This window comes from Hemitrygon akajei, chromosome 9 (genome assembly GCF_048418815.1).
Source record: "Hemitrygon akajei chromosome 9, sHemAka1.3, whole genome shotgun sequence".
Classification (NCBI taxonomy): domain Eukaryota; kingdom Metazoa; phylum Chordata; class Chondrichthyes; order Myliobatiformes; family Dasyatidae; genus Hemitrygon; species Hemitrygon akajei.
This window is the reverse complement of record NC_133132.1, coordinates 12,182,114-12,200,216: the sequence shown is the minus strand read 5'-3', so window position 1 is coordinate 12,200,216 and position 18,103 is coordinate 12,182,114. Positions and strand designations below refer to the sequence as shown.

General features: G+C 43.8%; 1 pseudogene; it reads left to right on the top strand.

Moving 5' to 3' along the window:
- The window catches only part of LOC140733788 (uncharacterized), a 54,418-nt pseudogene that overhangs the window by 21,667 nt on the left and 14,648 nt on the right, over positions 1-18,103 (top strand).

Sequence of the window (18,103 nt, the reverse complement as noted above, 5' to 3'; positions counted from 1 at the left end):
TCTGTGTGGATTTCGGTGTTGGTATGTGTGTGTGTGGTTGCGTCTGTGTGTGTGTCTGTGTGGATATAGGTGTGAGTATGTGTGTGTGTGTGTGTGTGTGTGTCTGTCTGTCTGTCTGTCTGTCTGTCTGTCTGTCTGTGGCTCCGTGTTTGTGTGTCTCTATGTTGTGGTGCTTGTGTGTGTTTGTGTGATCGTGGGAGTGTGTATGTGTATTTATGCATCTGTGTGTTGTGTATGTGTGTCTCTGTATCAGTATGTACGTGAGTCTGTGTCTCTATTTACGTGTGAGCGTGTATCTGTGTATTTCAGTGTAACAGTTGTGTGTCTGTGGGTGTTTATGTCTGTTCTGCATATGTGTGTGTTTGCGTGTCCGCATGTGATTGTGTATGCATCTGTCTGTGCATGTGTGTTTCTGTGTATGGGAGCTTTAGTGTGTGTGTGTGTGTGTGTGTGTGTGTGTGTGTGTGTGTGTGTGTGTGTGTGTGTGTGTGTGTGTGTGTGTGTGTGTGTGTGTGTGTGTGTGTGTGTATCTGTGTTCTTACTGGTTTTTCACCTGGCACCTCCCAACCTTCTCCATCCCAGCTTCCCCCCACCTTTTTTATAGGGCCCCTGCCCCTCCCTCTTCAGTCCTGACGAAGGGTTTCGGCTTGAAACGTTGACTGCTCGTTTCGACGGATGCTGCCCGACCTGCTAAGTTCCTCCATCTTGTTGTATGTGTGTCTTTCTGTGTCTGCATGTGATTGTGTATGTATCTGTCTGTGCATGTGTTTCTGTGTGTGGGAGCTTTAGTGTAGGCGCTTGCTTATATCAGTGTGTGCGTGTGTGTGTGTGTGTGTGTGTGTGTGTGTGTGTGTGTGTGTGTGTGTGTGTGTGTGTGTGTGTGTGTGTGTGTGTGTGTGTGTGTGTGTGTGTGTGTGTGTGTGTGTGTGTTTATCTTGTGTATATGGTTGTCGTGACCTGGATATTGTTATGCTAGAAGAATGTAAGTTTGAAATTATGCGAGCCAAAACGGGCCATGAGAAGGCCTTGGCGGGCAGGATTAAGTGAAACCCCAAGGCATTCTACAAGTATGTCAAGAGCAAGACGATAAGGCGTGAGAGAATAGGGCCAATCAAATGTAACCGTGCAAAAGTGTGTATGGAACCGGAGGAGATAGCAAAGGTCCTTAATGAATACTTTGCTTGTGCATTCAATACGGAAAAGGATCTTGGTGATTGTAGAGATGTCTAGCAGCGGACTGAAAAGCTTGAGCATATAGATATTAAGAAAATAGATGTGCTGGACCTTTTGTAAAGCATAAAGTTGAATAAATCACCGGGATCGGACGGGATGCACCCAGGATCCACCCAGTAGGAGGCGACGGGGGGGTGGGGGGGAGACTGCTGAGCCTCTGGCGATGATCGTTACATCATCCATTGGGACGGGAGAGGTTCCGGAGGACTGGAGGATTGTGGATGTTGTACCCTTTTTCAAGAAAGGCAGTAGAAATAGCCCAGGAAATTGTGGGCAAGTGAGTCTTACTTCCGTGGTTTCAACGTTAATGAAAAAAATAGCAAATACTCAGGATTTATGAGCATTTGGAGAGGCATAGTATGATTAAGAGTCAACATGGCTTTGTCAAAGGCAGGTCGTGCCTTACGAGCCTGATAGAATTCTTTGAGAATGTGACTAAACACATTGATAATGGTAGAACAGTAGATGTACTCTTTTTGGATTTCAGCAAGGCATTTGTTATGTTACCCAATGCAAGGCTTATTGTAAAAGTAGTGAAGCATGGGATCCAAAGGGCCATTTCTTTGTGGATCCAGAATTGGCTTGCCCACAGAAGGAAAAGACTGGTGGTAGACGGGTCATATTCCGCGTTGCGGTCGTTGACCAGTGCTGTGCCTCGAAGATCTGTTCTGAGAACCCTTCTTTTCGTTATTGACCTGGATGAGGAAGTGGAGGGATGGGTTAGTAAATTTGCTAATGACACAAAGGTTGGGGGTGTTGTGGATAGTGTGGAGGTCTGGTACAAGTTACAGTGGGACATTGATAGTATGCAAAACTGAGCTGAGATCGAGTTCAACAGATAAAATGAGGTGGTTCATTTTGGTATGGCAAAACATGATGGCAGGATACAGTATTAATGGTAAGACTCTTGACAGTGTGAAACATCAGAGGGAAGTTGGGGTCGAGTCTATAGGACACTTAAGGCTGCTGCGCTGGTTGACTGTGTGGTTAAGAAGGCATACGGTGCACTGGCCTTCATCAACCGAGGGATTGAGTTTAGGAGTCGAGAGGTAATGTTGCAGATCTTTCGGACACTGGTCAGTTCTCACATGGAGTACTGTGCTCGGTTCTGCTCGCCTCACAACCGGATAGATGTGGAGGCCATAGAAAAGGTGCGGCGGAGACTAACAAGGATGTTGCCTGGATTAAGCTACATGCCTTACGTTGAGTGAAATTGGCCTTTTCTCCTTGGAGCGATGGAGGATGAGAAGTGACCTGATATGAGTTTATGAAGTTATGAGATGCATTGATCGAGTAGCAGTCGTAGGCTTTTTCCCAGGGCCGAAATGGCTAGCAAAAGAGGACACGGGTTTAAAGTGCATGGAAGTAGGAACAGAGGAGATGTCAGCGGTATTTTTTTTTTTACGTAGAGAGTGGTGAGTGTGTGGAATGGGCTCCCGGCGGCAGTTGGTGGAGGAGGAAACGATAGGGTCTTTCAAGAAAATTCTGGTTGGGAAGAGTCTTTCAAGAAACTTCTGGATAGATACATGGAGCTCAGAAAACATAAAGGGGTATAGGTAAGCCTCGGTAATTTCTAAGTTAAGTACATGTTCGGCACAGCTGTTTGGGCTGTAGGGTTTCTATGTTTTTATGGAAGCTATAAATAAGATTGAAAGGGTGCAGAGAAATTTAGAAGGATGTTGCCAACATAAGAACAGAAGAGATAGGGGCAGGAGTAGGTCATCCGGCCCATCGAGCCTGCCCCACCATTCAATAAGATCATGGCTGATCTGTCCGGAAACTCAGCTCCATCGACCTGCCTTTTCCCCATAACTCTTAATTCCCTTACTATGTAAAAACCTGTCTTACTGTATCTTAAATATATTTAGTGAAGAAGCCTCAACTGCTTCCCTGGGCAGAGAATTCCACAGTTTTGCCGTTCTCTGAAAAAAAAAGTTTCTCCTCATCTCCGTCCTAAATCTTCTCCACCGAATCTTGAGGTAATGTCCCCTAGTTCTAGTCTCACCTACCAATGGAATCAACTTTCCCACTTCTATCTTATCTGTCTCTTTCAAAATTCAGTATGTTTCTAAAGATTCCCATTCATTCTTCTGAATTCGGGAGAGTATAGTCCCACGCGACTCAATCTCTCATCATAGTTTAACCAGTTCATCCCTGGAATCAACCCAGTCAATCGAGGAGCAAGAAGGCCGCAAGTGAACGGCTGATTTCCGGAGCGAAGGCAGTCTTTACTACTCGAGGTAAAATTGAGGCAAGATTGCGCATGCGCGTGGCGTCAGCCAGTTGAGCGCGAAATTTTAAAAAGAATAACGCCATATCCAGCGGGCAGCGAAGTGACAGTGATAGGGCTTTGGCACAAAGGACTTAGGCGCTAACGGGACGAGGCGAGGTAGGTTTACTTGTGTTAAATGCGGAAAGAAAGTTTGTGTCTGAGGCCAGTTTCCTGTGCTCGGCGTCAGATGTGGGAGGTCGTGGAGTCTTCCAGCCCCCCGGACGGCCATATCTCCATCAAATGTGTCGAGCTGCAGCTCCTAAAGGACCGAGTTAGGGAACTGAGGGTGCAGCTCGATGACTTTTGTCTGGTCATTGAGAGCGAGGAGCAATGGAAAGGAATTATATGCAGGTGGTCACACCGGAGCCACGGGAGACAGACAAGTGGGTCACAGTCAGGAGAGGGAAGGGGAAGAGTCAGGTGCTAGAGAGTACCCCTGTGGCTGTCCCCCTGTACAATACGTACTCCTGTTTGAGTACTGTTGGAAGGAACAGACTTCCAGGGGGAAGAAACCATGGTCGTGCCTCTGGCCCTGTGGTTCAGAAGGATAGGGAAAGGAAGAGGAAGGCAGTAGTGATAGGGGACTCTATAGTTAAGGGGTCAGATAGGCGATTCTGTGAACGCAGGAAAGAAACTCGGATGCTAGCTTGCCTCCCAGGTCCCAGGGTCCGGGATGTTTCAGATCGCGTCCAAGATATCCTGCAGTGGGAGGGAGAACAGCCAGAGGTTGTGGTACCTATTGGTACCAATGACATATGTAAAGGGGGATTTCTTCTTTTTCCTTTGTTATTGCGTATGTTAATCAAAATGGCTGTTTTGTTAAAAGTGGGACTGCTTCTTTGTTGCGAGAGAGTGCTGGAAGCTTGTTTGGGTTAAAATTTACTGATAACGAGAATTGTATTCCTTTGTTAACCAATTGGGATTAATGCTGTTCTTTCTTCTGAGTCTGAAAGCTATTGTTGGCGGGCGTTTTGGGGAGATCGGCGTGAGGGGGTGAGACAGAGAGGACGCGATGCTGTAAACTGGGCGAGGAACGGACCCCAAGCGGGGGTCCGAGGCCAGGAGGTACCACGAGGAGAGGAGACGAGGATAGATGTATTTGGTTAACCACGTCGGGTGGTCCTGAGCTGCGAGTCGAGGATTTCAGAGGGGATCGAATGGTGGCCAGCAGACTTCGGTAACAGCTCCAACGGTTGTGCACGAAGTGGTTTGGACTTTGATAAGTTTGGCGCCTTTTCTTTATTTTCTTTTCGTTCATATATACTGTATCATTATTAATCACTTAGCTCTAGTAAAATCTGTAAAGTGTAATCATTTAATCGCATATGGTGTACTGTCTGTTAATTGACGGGGTCGGGGCATCACATAGCATCCACCCAAGCTGATTTCCCAGTTTGGCGGGGCCGAAGGCTGCTCTGCCTGGACAAAAGCGAGCTGAGCGAGCCTGAGGCGACCCAGGGGATTACACATAGATAGGAAAGGGGAACAGGTCCTGAAAAAAGTGTGCAGGGAATTAGGAAGGAAGTTGAGAAGCAGGACCACAAAGGTAGTAATCTCGGGATTATTGCCTGTGACACGCGACATTGAGTATAGGAATAGAATGAGGTGGAGGATAAATGCGTGGCTGAGGGATTGGAGCAGAGGGCAGGGATTCTCTTTTGGGGCAGGTGTGACCTGTGCAAAAAGTACGGATTCCACTTGAATCCCATGGGGACCGATATTCTGGCAGGGTGGTTTGCTAAGTCTACTGGGGAGAGTTCGTACTAGAATTGTTGGGGGGGGGGGCGCTGGGGACCGAACTGAAGAGACTGGGGAAGAGGAGGTTGGCTTACAAATAGAGAAAGCTTGTAGACAGTGCGAGAGGGAGGACAGGGGGGTCATAGAGAAAGGACGCGCTCACACCGAAGGTTTGCGATGTGTCTATTTTAACTCAGAGTATTGTGAACAAAGCGGATAGACTTAGAGCGTGGATCAGTACTTGGAGATATGATGCGGCGGCCGTTGAAGAGACTTAGATGGCTCAGGGACAGGAATGGTTACTTCAAATTCCAGGTTTTAGATGTTTCAGAAAGGAAAGGGAAGGAGGCAAAATAGGTGGGGGCGTGGCACTGCCGATCAGAGACAGTGTCCCGGCTGCAGAAAAGGTTAATGCCATGGAGGGATTGCCTATGACGTTTCTGTGGGTGGAGGCTAGGAACAGGAAGGGGGCAGTAACTTTACTGGGTGTTTTTTTTTATATATAGTCCGCCCAATAGTAACAGGGATATCGAGGAGCAGATAGGGAAACAGATCTTAGAAAGGTGGAAAAATAACAGAATTGCGTGACGGGGAATTTTAAATTCCTAAATATCGATCGGCATCTCCCTGGAGCAAGAGGTTTAGATGGGGTGGAGTCTGTTAGATGTGTTCAGGAAGGTTTCTTGACACAGTGTGCAGATAAGCCTACAAGAGCAGAGGCTGTAATTGATTTGGTATTGGGAAATGAACCTGGTCAGGTGTCAGATCTCTATGTGGGAGAGGATGTTGGAGACAGTGATCATAATTCTATCTCCTTTACAATAGCATTGGGGAGAGATAGGAACAGACACGTTAGAAAAGCGTTTAATTTAATAATGGGAATTAGGAATCAATAAGAAAAGAAAAGCTAACAAACGGTTCAAAGAGCTAGGTAATGTTAGCGATCTAGCAGATTATAAAGCTAATAAGAAGTAGTTTAAGAAGGAAATTAGGAGAGACAGAAGGGGCAATGGCGGGCAGGATTAAGGAAGACACCAAGGCATAGCACAAGTATGCGAAGAGCAGAGAATAAGTCGTGAAACAATAGGACCTATCAAGTGTGACAGAGAGAAACTGTGTATGGAACCGGAGGAAATAGCAGAGGTACATAATGAATACTTTACTTCAGTATTTACTATGGAAAAGGAACTGGGTGACTGCAGTGATAACTTGCAGCAGACTGAAAAACATGAGCATGTTGATATTCAGAAAGAGAATGTGCTGGAGCGTTTGGAAAGCATCAAGTTGGATCAGTTGCCGGAACCGCATGAGATGTGCCCCAGACTACTGTGGGATGCGAGGTTGGAGATTGCTGAGCCTCTGGCGATGATCTTTGCATCATCAATGTGGACGGGAGAGGTTCCGGAGGATTGCAGGGTTCCGGATGGTGTTCCTTTATTCAAGAAAGGGAGTAAAGATAGCCCAGGAAATTATAGACCAGTGAGAATTACCTCGGTGGTTGGTAAGTTGATAGAGAAGACTCTGAAAGGCAGGATTTATGAACATTTAGAGAGGTGTAATATGATTTGGAATAGTCAACATGGCTTTGTCAAGAGAAGGTCATGTGTCACGAGCCTAATTTAATTTTCTGAGGATGTAACTGAACACATTGATGAAGGAAGAGCAGTAGATGTAGTGTCTATGGATTTTAGCAAGGCATTTGATAAGGTACCCTATGCAAGGTTTATTGAGAAAGCAAGGAGACATGATATCCAAGGGGCATTGCTTTGTGGATCCAGAACTGGCTTGCCCACAGAAGGCAAAGAATGGTTGTGGACAAGATATTTTCTGCATGGAGGTCGGACAATAGTGGCGTGCCTCAGTGATCTGTTCTAGGACACTTATTCTTCGTGATTTTTATAAGTGACTTGGATAAGGAAGTGGAGGGATTGATTAGTAAGTTTGCTGATGACACAATGGTTTGAGGTGTTGTGGATAGAGTGGAGGGCTGTCGGATGCCACAGTAGGATATTGATAGGATGCAAAACTGGGCTGAGAAGTCGCAGATGGAGTTCAACCCAGGTAAGTGTGAAGTGGTTGATTTTGAGGTAGGCCAAATACGGTGGCAGAATATAATATTAATGGTAAGAGTCTTGGCAGTGTGGAGGATCAGAGGGATCTTGAATTCCGGGTCCACAGGACGCTCAACCAGCTGCGCAGGTTGACTCTGTGGATTAGAAGGCGTATGGTGGATTGACCTTCATCAATCGTGGAATTGAACTTTGGAGCTGAAAGGTAATATTACAGCAATATAAGACCCTGGTCAGACCCCACTTGGAGTACTGTGCTCAGTTCTGGTCGCCTCACTACAGGAAAGATGTGGAAGTCATAGAAAAAGTGCAGAGGAAATTTACAAGGATGTTGTCTGGATTGGGGAGCATGCCTTATGAGAATAGGTTGAGTGAACTCGGCCTTTTCTCCTTGGAGTGACGGAGGATGAGAGGTGATCTGATAGAGGTGTAAAATGTGATGAGAGGCACTGATCGTGTGGATAGTCAGAGGCTTTTCCCCCAGTCTGAAACGGTTTCTACAAGAGGACACAGGTTTAATGTGCTGGGGAATAGGTACAGACGTTAGGGGTAAGTTTTTTTTTTATTCAGTGAGTGGTGAGTGCGTGGAATGGGCTGCCGGCAACGGTGGTGGAGACGGATACAATAGGGTCTTTTAAGAGACTTTTGGATAGGTACATAAACTTGGGAAAATAGAGGGCTATAGGTAAACTTAGTAGTTTCTATAGTAGAGACATGTTCAGCACAGCGTCGTGGGCTGAAGGGCCTGTATTGTGCTGCAGGTTTTCTATGTTTCTATGTTTAACTCCTCTCCAAAGCCAGTATATCCTTCCTTAAGTATGAAGATCAGAATTGCACACAGTTCTCCAAGTGCGGTGTCACCATTATCCTGTTTCGTTGCATCCTGACCTCCGTGGTCTTTAATCCCTCTACTAATGAAGCCAATATTCTGTTCGGGTTCTTAATAACATGGTGTGTCTGCAAGCAAACTTTTTTCGATTCCTGAACAAGCACTCCCAAGTCCCCCTTCTCAACAGAGTGCTGCAATCTTTCACCATTTAAATAATAATCTGCTCTCCTATTATTCCTTCAAAAGTGGATGATCTCGCATTTACCAACCTTGTATTCCATCTGCCTGACCTTTGCCTAATCACTTACCCTATCTATATCTCTCTTCAGACTCTTCACATCCTCGGTATAATTTGCTTTCCACTCAGTTTAGTGTCATCAGCAATTATTTCTACGTTACACTCAGTCCCCTCTTCCAAATCATCAATGTCAATGGTAAACAGCTGCAGGCCCAGCACCGACCCCTGCCGTACCCCACTCACCACCCACTGCCAACCGGATAAACACCCATTTATACCAACTCCCTGCCTTCTATTGGATAACCAATTGACTATCCATGACAATGCACTTCCTCCGACTTCATGCATCGGTATCTTATTAATAAGTCTCTTGTGCAGCACCTTATCGAACACCTTATGGAAATCCAAGTATACGACATTCACCTGTTCCACTCCATCCATTACAAATATTACGTCCTCACTCCAGTTTGTCAAATTGGACCTGCCACTTCTGAATCCATGCTGTGTCTGTCTGATGGCACATCTCCTTTCTAAATGCTTCGCTATTTCTTCCTTAATGAGAGCTTCAAACATTTTCCCGATGTTATGCTAACTGGCCTATAGTTGTCCGTCTTTTACCTACAGCTTTTTTTTTTAAGTGGCGTGACATTTGCTGCCTTCCAATCCATAGGGACCTGCCCAGAATCTAGAGAGTTTTGATAAAACGCGACTATTATAACTTCCGCCAATTCCTTCAGCACCCTGGGATGCATCTCCTGAGGACCAGAGGACTTATCAACCTTCAGGCCTCCAGTTTACTCATCACTGTCTCTTTAGTGACAGTGATTTTATCGAGGTCCTCACTTTCCATTTCGTCCATTACATTATTCTTTGGCATGTTAGACGTGAAGACCGACAGAAAATAGTCGTTCAATGCCTCAGCCATTTCCTTATCACCCAACATCAATTTCCCCTTCTCGTCTTCCAAGGGATCTACGTTGAATTTAGCAACCCTCTTCGGCTTTATATGTGTATAAAATCTTTTGTAATCTGTTTTTATATTCTGTGCTAATTTACTTTCATACTCTATCTTCCCTTTCCTTATTTCTTGTTTAGTTGTTCTTTATTGCTTTTTAAAGTTTTCCCAATCCTCCAGTTACCCGCTGCTCTTTGCGACTTAGCACACATGAGCTTTCAATTTAATACTATCTTTTAATTCCTTTGTTATCCAAGGCTGCCTGTCCCCACACTTACTGTACATACACTTGACTGGAATATACTTTTGTTGAGAACTGTGAAAAATCCCTTTGAAAGTATTCCCCTGTTCCTCAACTGTCCTACAAAATAGTCCCCCAATCCACTTTAGCCATGTCCTCCCTCATCCGGTTGTAGTCTCCCTTGTTCAAGCATAATACACAAGTTTTCGACCTAACTATTTGTTGGTTAGTCAAGATGACAGATACATACCTAACCAGAAGGTGAGGAGTTCATAGCTATATTTAGAAGTTTATAGTACATTACAGGCCCTTCAGCTCAAACTTGAGATGAACTTCATAACATTGTGCTGCCAGAGCTCATGACAGACTGAAATCTCACCTGAAATATTATGCTTCACACACTGATGTCCGTTCAAATATTTTTACAGGTTCGAAATAGCAGAACACTTGTACATGGGAATCTCAACATGTCAGTTTTGCTGTCTCTGTCCGGATATATAAGGAGTGACCAAATATTTTCTTTTCATCACCAACACATCTGTTGCCAATCCTTGGAGATGAAGAGTTATATGATCCCAGCGGGAAATGTATTTTGTGTCTGAAATGAAGTTTTCTGTTGTAACTCAGTGAAATCCACTGCACCGGGGTGCTGACAACACATCAGCATTTGTTCACTGGAGATCAGTTATTCAACTGCATTGATTGTACAAAGGATTCAATCGTCTGACTTTCTGAATTGTCAGGGAATTGATCGCAGTGAGATATCATTCTGCTTCTCTCAGTGTTGGAAAGACCCTCCTGTGAGTCTACCTGCAGACATTCCAGTGATTTCACAGCGGGGAGTGGATATTCACCTGCTGTCTTTGTGGGAGTGTAACTACTCAGTTATCCAGCCTGTAGATGCATCAGCATACTCAAGCACATGCAGTGGGGTTTGAGGGCGGGGAGTGAGAAGGGAAAAAGGGAATGAGGAGGATGGAGTTAGGGCTCCTTTACAAAGTCCCAGTCTCACCCAACCCTCCCCCTCTGGAATTGGTCCCATTCTCTACCCCGGGCTGTGGGTGGGCATTGAATTATCTGGCCAACATTTTTGTGAATTGTTCGATAACATCTGGTTAACACACTTTGATAATAAATTTACGTTGAAATTGAACATTGAACTGTATTGTTTGTAAAACATGTACTGTTGAGAAATGGTCTCAGTGAAGGTCCGTGAGTTGGAAATGAACCGGTGTTCAGCCCCACTGCTCCGAGCCAGACAAGAACCCCTATCTGAGTCTGCCCCATCTGTCTGTGCTTCACACGTCTCACTCTAAAGTTTTCTCTTTCTGTACCTGTCCCTCTGTCTTTTATTTTTCTTCTCAACCCCTTTCTCCTGCCTTCTCCACATAATCTTTGACACCTTTACTAATCAATCACCGATCAACCTCTGTTTTAAATAAACTCGATGACTTGGTCTCTGAGTCACAGTTCTAAATGCATGCTCTCTGGAATTGGAGTGAATCCATTCCCACACTGAGAGAAGCAGAATGATATCTCACTGCGATCAATCTCTGGCAATTCGGAAAGTCTTACATTTGAATCTCTTGTACTGATCTCGAGTGACCAAATGCTGACGTGTTCTCAGCAGCCTGGTTCCAGAATGGATAACGCTGTGTTACAACAGAAAATTTTATTTCAGAAACAAACACATTTCCAGCTGGGATGAGATACTACTTCAACTTTACTCCTTATATATCCGGACGAGAGAGCAAAACTGACATGTTGAGATTCCCGTGCACAAGTGTTCAGCCATTTGAAACCTGTAAAAATAATTGAAAGGACATGAATGGGTGAAGGACAATTTTTCAGGTGAGATTTTAGTCTGTGGTGAGAACATAAGAAATGGGAACACGAGAACGTCATCGGCCCATCTCCACCAGCCTGCCTTTTTCCCATCGCCATTAATACCCATACTATGCAAAAGGTTGGATAGACATCAGCAAGTTCACACCATAGTGAGATGCTCCACCTGTTCTGACTGCGGGAAGTAATTCATTCTGTCGCCGATGCTAAAGATATATCCGAAAATTCACCAGTGAGAGGACGGTAACCTGCTTAGATGGTGGGAAAGCATTCACACTCTAAACCACTTTGACACCAACGAGTTCACACCGCGGAGAAGCCATTCACCTGTTCTGTGTGGAAAAAGGTTCACTCCATCATCTCAACTTAATGAACACCAGCGAGTTCTCACGGAAAAGGTGCCGTTCATCTGCTCAGACTGTTGGAAGCGATTCACTCGTTCATCCACACTACAGAGACACCAGCGAGGTCACACTGGGGATAAGCCATTCACGTGCTCTGAATGTGGGAAGGGATTCATTCGGTCGTCAGAGTTTAAAGTACATCAATGAATTCACAATGGGGGGGGACATTCAGCTGTTCTGAATACGGGAAAGGATTCATTGATTCATCCCAACTTGTGAAGCACTGCCAAAATCACAATGGGGAGATGCCATTCACGTGCTCTGAATGTGGGAAGGGATTCACTCGGTCATCAGACTTTAAAGTACATCAACGAATTCACACTGGGGGACCCCACTCACCTGTACTTAAAGTGGGAAAGAATTTGTTTAGAAATTTAAAATGAATAAACATCAGCGAGTTCACACTGGGGAGAAACTTTTAATCTGTTGTGATTGTGGGAATGAATTCACTCAGACATCTCACTTATCGACACACCAGACTGTTTTCCGCAGTGAGAGGACGTTGAGTTATTCAGACTGTGGGAAGGCATTCACACTCTTATCCTCGCAGAAGAGTCAGTGGCGGGTTCACATTGTGGTGAGGGCGGTAACCTGCTCTGAATGTGGGATGGGTTTCAATCAGTCATTCATCCTTGTGTCGCCCTACCGTGCTTTGACCCATCTCTAATCGGAGAGATCAGAAGCTTGAGAAGACGTAATTCACTCAGGCTTACCGATCAAGTATTCATGGCAGTAATTCAGGGCAGGGTTTTATTTAGCTTTCGGCAGTGGCCAATCAGCATTCAGGATTAATTATCAAGATGATTTTAAAGTCAGGCAGGAACAAGTGGAGCGGTTATTGTTGGAGTGGACAGAGTGGGAGCGAAGACTTTAGGGCTTCACCACTTTAAGGTTTCAGAGAGAAGAGCCTTCAATCAGAGAAGGCAGAATCATGACGGAACTAGAACTTTTATCTTAACATTTGCTCAGTTGGAACTGTCAAGATGCCAGGCAGGGTAGTGGAAAGCTCTTCTTGCAGGATGTGGGAAGGCAGGGGACCCTCCTGCGTCCTTGATAACTGCACCTGTGGGAAGTGTATGCAGGTTCAGCTCCAGACAATCCACATTAAGGAGTTGCAGCTGGAACTGTATGAACTGCAGTTCATTCGGGAGGCTGAAGGAGTGATAGGAAGGACATGTAGAGAGGTAGTTGCATGCAAGGTGCACGGCACAGGAAACTGGGTGGTAGTCAGGAAAGGGAAAGGGTAAAACAACGAGTGCCATGCGGCATTGTGTCCATCCCCCTGAACAACAAATATATCACTTTAGGTGCTGTTGGGGACGGTGTGATGATCTAGGAAAGGAAGATCACAGCAAGAGTGTCTCTGGCGCTTAGTCTGGCTCTGAGATTGACAAGGGAAGGGTGGAGAAGGGGTGAGTTGTGGTCAGAGGTGATTCATTAGCAAAGGGAACTGACTGGATATTTTGTGGGTGAGAATGTGATTCCTGAATGGTATGTTGCCTCCTGTGTGCTAGGCTCTACTATGATATAGGCTGGCAGAGTAACGAGTTTCTGCAAAGGGAGTTCAGGAGTGAGGTGCTAAGTTAAAAGGCAGCTCGTCCAGGGCTGTGATCTCAGCACTGCATCTATGCCAATTGCCAAGAATCAGAAGTTACCCTTGCCTGGGAGTGGTAGTTCACTGAAGAAGGTACCCTTGTGGCAAATCTCTGTTGGAGTTACTTTGTATGTTGTAGAACTGGATAAGTGGCTATCACGTTGTGTGATTTGGGTAACCCTGCGGAATCTACCTGTGTGTGATAGCCCTTGCCTGGGTGGTAGTTCCCTTGAAGACGCTACCTCAGTGATAAGCTACTGTTGGTGATAATCCATACGTGGATTCTGTTCGAGTATCCTGTGGCCACCACTTTTGGATGACCCGTAGCTCAATTCGGGTGTGGTATCATGGTAACTACTTGTGTCGAAAGGATATTCAGTGAAGATCACTGTTGGTGATGCTTCGTGTGTGGATCTGGGAACTTCAGAGATAAAATTTATGGCTATTGTTATCCTGTATTGCAATTGTGGACTCTGTGGAATATCGACGTAATTGCCTTCGGTCGACAATCATCTTTGGAGTACAAATATCTCTCATCAATTAACCTGAAGATTGAACAGAACTTTCTTACATTACCATCGTAAGACTTAACTCTTGCCGCCCGAGCTTGAACGAGTTTGGGAAATATATTTACACACATAAATAAATAAATAAATTCAAAACACAGCTAACTTTTGATTTACCTGGTTTAAATTACTTTATTAAGTAGTTACTAATAAATAGTGGCTTTAACATCAAAACCAGACTCCAGGTGTATCTTTTAAACCATTGCGTGTACGTAACATCAGCCTCCTCCCTTATTCCTTGGAGCGTAGAAGAATGAGGGAAGATTTGATAGAGGTGTATTAAATTACGATGGGTATAGATAGAGTGAATGCAAGCAGGCTTTTTCCACTGAGACCAGGGAAGGAAAAAAAAACAGAGGTCATGGATTAAGGGCGAAGCGGGAAAGTTTAAAGGGAACATTGGGTGGGGGGATTCTTCACGCAGAGAGTGCTGGGAGTGTGGAATGAGCTGCCAGATGAAGTGGTAAATGCGGGCTCACTTTTAACATTTAAGAAAAACTTGGACAGGTACATGGATGAGAGAGAAATGAAGGGATATGGCCCAGGTGCAGTTCAGTGGGACTAGGTAGAAAATGGTTGGAAACAGCCAAGAGGTGCCAAGAGGCCTGCTTCTGTGCTGTAGTGTACTATGGTTCTATGGCTGTGACCTCGGGACTGTCATTGTGTCACGTGTCAGGAATAGGAAGAATATACAGTTTAACACGTGGTTAACGAGTTGCTGCAGCAAGGAGAGCAAAAGGGTTTTACACGTGGTTAACGAGTTGCTGCAGCAAGGAGAGCAAAAGGGTTTTGGATAATTTGAGCCCACTAGGATTGCTGTGTGCATGGAAGTGTGAGTACGTTGGGGGAGAGGGCTCATCGTTGATGGAGGGTGAAGTGGGCAGTCAGGTCTCTCTCGCGCTCTCTCTCTCTCTCTCTCTCTCTCTCTCACACACACACACACACAAACATGCTGTGGATTGTGAGGGAGGGAGTGAGAAGGGGAAGGGTAATGAACAGGATGGAGTTAGAGCTCCTTCACGAAGTCCCAGATTCACCCACCACTCTCCTTCTGGAATTGGTCCCATTCCCTGCCCCAGGCTGGGGGTGAGCATTGAGTTACTTTGCCAACATTTTTGTGAATTATTCGATAACATCTGGTTATAACACTTAGATAATAAATTTACGTTGAACTTGAACATTGAAATGCATTGTTTGTAAAACATGTGTTCTTCTTCATATGCCTTGCACGTCACATGTTTGGGCGATCATGGCTTTCCACATCGAAAGATCCCATGCAACGTCAATGATATCTCGCAGACTTTGATCTGTTAGTTCTTTCACAGTGTCCATATATTTTCCTCTTTGCTTTCCTTTTACGCGTTTCCCAGGCATACAACCTTGTAATGTCAGGCATTCTCTTTCTCCCTTTCTGATGACATGGCCCAAGATTTTAAGTTTCCTCTCATTTAATGTTCTCATTAAAGATCTTTTTGTATGGGCACGTTGAAGTACTGTCTCATTAGTTTCCCTATCTCTATATGATATTTTCAGCATTCTTCTGAGAAACCAAATTTCTGTTGCTTCTAAGTTTCTTTCAAGTTCTGGTTTATAGTCCCTGTTTCGAAAGCACAGAGCAACATTGACCAGATGTGACATTTTAGTAGCCTAAGCTACTAAAATAGAAATATGTCATAGAAATATGTCTGTTCGTAAAAATGGGTTTCATTTTTTGGAAGTTGGTTTTGGCAATAGCAATTGTTCTTTATATTTCTACTTTACTTCGAGCATCTTGTGATATAAAGCTACCAAGATAGTTAAAACTGGTCTTTTCTTCAATCTCTTGGTTACTGATGTACAATTGGCAGTTGGGAGTATACTGCTGTTTTGATTATTACCATATATTTGTGTTTTTTTTTACAGTTGATGGTTAGACCAAAATCTGCAGTTGTTTGTACTACTTTGTCTAGGAGGATTTGTAGGTCTTCTGAGCACCTGCTGTTAGGGTGGTATCGTCTGCATATCTTATATTGTTGATGTTAGCACCTCCAATTTTTATCCCAATTAGGTTTTCTATTTCTCTGAGAATCATTTCAATATAGATATTAAATAATTCCAGTGAGGCAACACATCCCTGTCTAACTTCCCTTCTGTTTTATTCCAACTGCTCATATTATCAACAAATTTTACCGCCACCATTTAGTTCCAATATAAATTTGAAGCAGTTATTGGTCCCTTCCATCAATGTTTAGTTTAGCGAGAATTTGAATTAATTCAAAGTAGCAAAATATCTTATGGGATGTTGGGAGACATTCGATCGGATGATTTTAGTTAAGTTAAGGGGTAACCCTTTTAACATTAGCATGAGCCAAGCCTACGCGCCAACAAATGATACAGACGAAGACGATATCAACAAGTTTTATGAAGATCTCGACAGTACTTGTGCGCAATGTAAATATCAGGATATAAAACTAGTCATTTAACGCCAAAGTTGGACAGGAAAGGATTGATAACATCATAGGACCCTTTGGATTAGGGGAGAAAAATGAAAATGGAGAAAAGTTTACTGATTGGTGTGTCAGAAACAACCAAGTGGTCATCAAGACTTGGTATAAAAACCATCCACGTAGATTGTGTACTTGGATTAGCCTTGGAGATGGAACAAGGAATCAAATAGATATCATTACCATCAATAAAAGCTTTAGAAATAATATCACAAATTCTAAAGCCTACCCAGGAGCAGACTGTGGTTCTGATCACCATCAAAACAAAATTAAAGAAACAGAAACGTCCAAAAAAAAGAATGAAGCATATGTTGGGAGAAGTTAAAAAAGATAGCATACTTAGCGACAATTCAAGACAGCTGTAGAAGAACACCTCAACGACAACGTAAGAACGCCTATTTGGGACAGATTTAAACATGCTATACAGCAATCAGCAGAGGAGATAATCCCAGTACAAGAAATCCAACACACCAACAAGTGGTGGATAACCCAAGAAATTCTAGATCTGATGAAACATAGAAGGTTAGTGCAGAATAATGAAATGCAATACAGAGAGCTAGACAGACAGACCAGACAATTGTGCAATATTGCAAAGGAAGAATGGCTGAATCAAAAATGCAATAAAGTAGGTCATACTAACAACTGCAAAGAAATGCACAAGAAAGTACAGGAAATTACTGGAATTAAGAAAACCTCCTCTACAGGATGCACAAGAGCAGCAGACGGATCCACACTAACAGATCCAGATAAAGTATGTGGAAGTTTGATTCAGTATATAGTGCAGCTGTTTGAGGATAATAGAGGGGAACCCCCAGATATTAAACACCTTAATTATGGCCCACCTATTATCAAAGAAGAAATAACTAAAGCAATGAAAAGTATGAAACATGATAAAGCCATTGGACCTGATGAAACTTCAGTGGAAATGATATAAGGCCAAGACGATCTCAGCATAGATATTATTTTTGAACTGTTCGATGGCAAATACGAGTCTGGTATATTGCCTGATGATGGCTTGAAATCAGTAATTATAACTGCCAAAAATTCTTGGAACAATTGACTGCGAAAATTATAGAACAATAAGTCTGATGAGTCACACAGTAAAGATTTTGTTGAGAATTCTTCTGAGTCGAATTAAAAACAAGTTAAGGGCAGAAACTTCCAGGTAGAACATGCACTGATGAGAAGTGGTCTTAGTGATGGTCCGAGATTGTCAAATGAACCGGTGTCCAGCTCCACTGCTCCGTTGTAGACAAGACCTCCTATCTGAGTCTGTCCCATCTGTCTCTGCTTGACACCTCTCTCTAATGTTTCCTAACTGTGTACCTGTGCCAGTGTCTTTTATTTTCCTTCACAACCTCATTTTCCTGCCTTCTCCCCATAACCTTTGACGCCTTTACAGAAAATATTTGGGACCAAATGCAATAAACATATACAACAGTTCATCTTTCTGCGACAGGAGAAAACACTTCAGAGATCAACAGTCTCTGCAATATTATTTCATACATTATTGCTGCGCATTGGTGTAATTATTGTGTAATTTATTATTCTCGATTTTATTTTTAGTTAAGTCTGCACACTGCGAATTACGTTTTTAAATGTTGCTGCTGTAACGAAAGAATTCTTCACTCGGGATC